This window comes from Balaenoptera musculus, chromosome 8 (assembly GCF_009873245.2).
Source record: "Balaenoptera musculus isolate JJ_BM4_2016_0621 chromosome 8, mBalMus1.pri.v3, whole genome shotgun sequence".
Taxonomy (NCBI): domain Eukaryota; kingdom Metazoa; phylum Chordata; class Mammalia; order Artiodactyla; family Balaenopteridae; genus Balaenoptera; species Balaenoptera musculus.
The window spans coordinates 97,072,179-97,074,973 of NC_045792.1; the positions used below are offsets into that span (position 1 = coordinate 97,072,179).

General features: G+C 32.3%; 1 pseudogene; it reads left to right on the plus strand.

Annotated features, from left to right (window-relative positions):
* The first annotated feature begins 202 nt into the window (after positions 1-202).
* LOC118899572 lies at positions 203-1,118 on the plus strand (annotated as a pseudogene).
* Positions 1,119-2,795: the final 1,677 nt, after the last annotated feature.

Genomic DNA, 2,795 nt, shown 5'->3' on the forward strand with positions numbered 1-2,795 from the left:
ATTATTACACAATAGATTTGTAAATTAAGAGGAAACCAACTTAAATCTATCTATAAGGAATAATTAATATTGTTATTCATTGGATGTCATTGTTTGGTAAATTTAATATTATTATTATGCTGCTATTTTAAAATATAGATTCATGATTTTTCTTGTCAGACATTTAAACCATCCGTTTATAATATATGTCAATCTGAACTATATGGAGAGCCAGAGCAACATCTCAGAATTCATTCTTTTGGGGCTTTCTTATGACCAGAACATAAAAGCATTTTGCTTTGTGCTCTTTTTATTCTGTTATATTGCCTCGTTGGTAGGAAGCCTTCTGATCCCAATGTCCATTCGATGCTGTTCTCTTTTTCACCAACCAACGTACTATTTCCTCAGCCACTTATCCTCCATGGACATCTGCTGTACTTCCAGCATTACACCCAAGTAATTGGTGACCTGCTAGTGGAAAGAAAAACCATTTCCTACGGTAATTGCATGTTACAGGTGTTTTCCAAGCACTTGTTTGGAATGACTGAAGTCTTAATTCTTACAGTCATGGTCTTTGATCGTTATGTTGCCATCTGAAAGCCTCTCCACTACATGATTATCATGAACAGGACAAGGTACAATCTCCTAGTCTTAGCTGCTTGGGCTGGTGGGGCAGTTCACTCCTTTCCTCAGTTTTCTGTGACAATCCAGTTACCCTTCTGTGGTGCTAATAAAATTGATCACTATTTCTGTGATATTTTTCCTTTGCTAAAAGTTGCCTGTACTGATACCTACATCACTGGTGTCATTATGCTTGTCAATTCAGGAATGGTGACCTTAATGACGTTCGTGATTTTATTTTTTTCTTATGTAATTATATTATTCACTTTAAGAAATCACTCAGCTGAAGGAAAACGCAAAGCTCTCTCTACCTGTGGGTCTCATGTCACTGTGATATAGTTTTATTTTTTGGTCTTTCAATATTTACCTATCTTAGACTGCCCACCACTTTCCCTGAGGATAAAATATTTGCACTATCTTACACCATCATCACTCCTGTGTTCAATCCCTTAATCTATACACTGAGGAATTCAGAAATGAAAAATGCCATGAGAAAAGTTCAGTTTCAAACATTATAGCTAAACTTTATTAAAAAAAGTTTGGGTGCAGCTAAATATGGAAGCAAAGAGCTAGAATCTCACAGATTAATTTCTCCATTGTTATCATTTTATGAATGACAGAAATAAGGACTTAGTAAATATGAATGAAATACTTACTTAACCATACAGAAAATAAACTCAACATTTAATTAACTTTGTGGGGTTTTGAGATGGTGCAAGAAGGGTTACATGCATAAAAGCATCTGGGATATAACAATTAAAGCAATGCTAAATAAGCAATGAATTTTGATGCAAAAGTGAAAATATTAATAATAATTTATTTAAAAATCAGGTGTAGTGGCAAGACTACATGATGTTTCACATGATGAAACATTCTGTATGACAAAGGAGTAAATCTACCATTTTAATACTGAGTTTTAATTTATGATAAGATTTTCACCTAAATGACCTCAAGTGGTATTTAGAAACAAATTACACAATAAGAAGTTTGTATAATAGAATTTGATTTAAAGGGATTCCTTGGTGTTAACTCCCTTGACTTTCCATTGGGGGGTAAAAATAAAAAGAGTGAAATCAGTTACTCAGAATGTTGAAAACACATTCACTGCTCTTCTGCCCAGTGTTCAGAATCTATTTAAATCAGTAAAGGAACTTAATCATAGAATGCAAGAAATTAGTAGGAAAATCACTAGTTATTGGATTCAGAACCTTTCCTGTTACGTGAGAAAAACATAAGCAAAAAATAAACAAGGATCAAACAAACTATAATTAAAAATCACTGTGACACATATCTTAGAAAAGGGTGACAATAGCAAATTATCTTCATGACTATCATGAAGAGGAAACATCTGAGAAATATTTCCTAGAGAAACCTGAAAAATTTTTTTGCCCAGTTTTTATTTTATTTTATTTATTTTTTAAATTTTATTTATTTTTTTATACAGCAGGTTCTTATTAGTCATCCATTTTATACACATCAGTGTATACATGTCAATCCCAATCGCCCAATCCATCACACCACCATCCCCACCCCACCGTGGCTTTCCCCGCTTGGTGTCCATACATTTGTTCTCTACATCTGTGTCTCAATTTCTGCCCTGCAAACCAGTTCATCTGTACCAGAAACCTGAAAAATTTTTGATGAAATGTGTTTAGTTGCATCTCTAGTAAGATGCAAAAAAAAAAAAAAAAAAAAAAAAGATCTCCTAGAAAGCACCATACCATAAGAGAAGAGAGATTAACAGGATCATATGACTAGGATAATTGAAATATCCGAACAGTTTTAACTATGTAAATGTAACATAAGAATTACAACCATTATAAAAGTAATCTACACAGAAGAATAAAAAGGCAGAAAAATATTAAGGGACATATAATTAAATAGAATCTTCACAGCAGAGAAAAATTGGAAAAATTACTATTTTGGCAAGTTACTAATGAAACAAAAATATTGCCATTTTAAAATTCTCTTCTGAAAAAAAAACCACAGGACATTTGGCAAAGTCTAAATGTTTGATGGGAATGTTTTCAAAATGTCAAATTTTATTTCCAAATTGTACTTTATCATTTAGGGAAGAATAATAAAACCTTCCCATTTAAATGGGCTCATGAATTGAACAACACACGTTTCTTTCCTCAAAAAAAAAAAAAAAAAATTGAAAGTTATTTTAACAAGACGAGATGAGCCAATGTAAA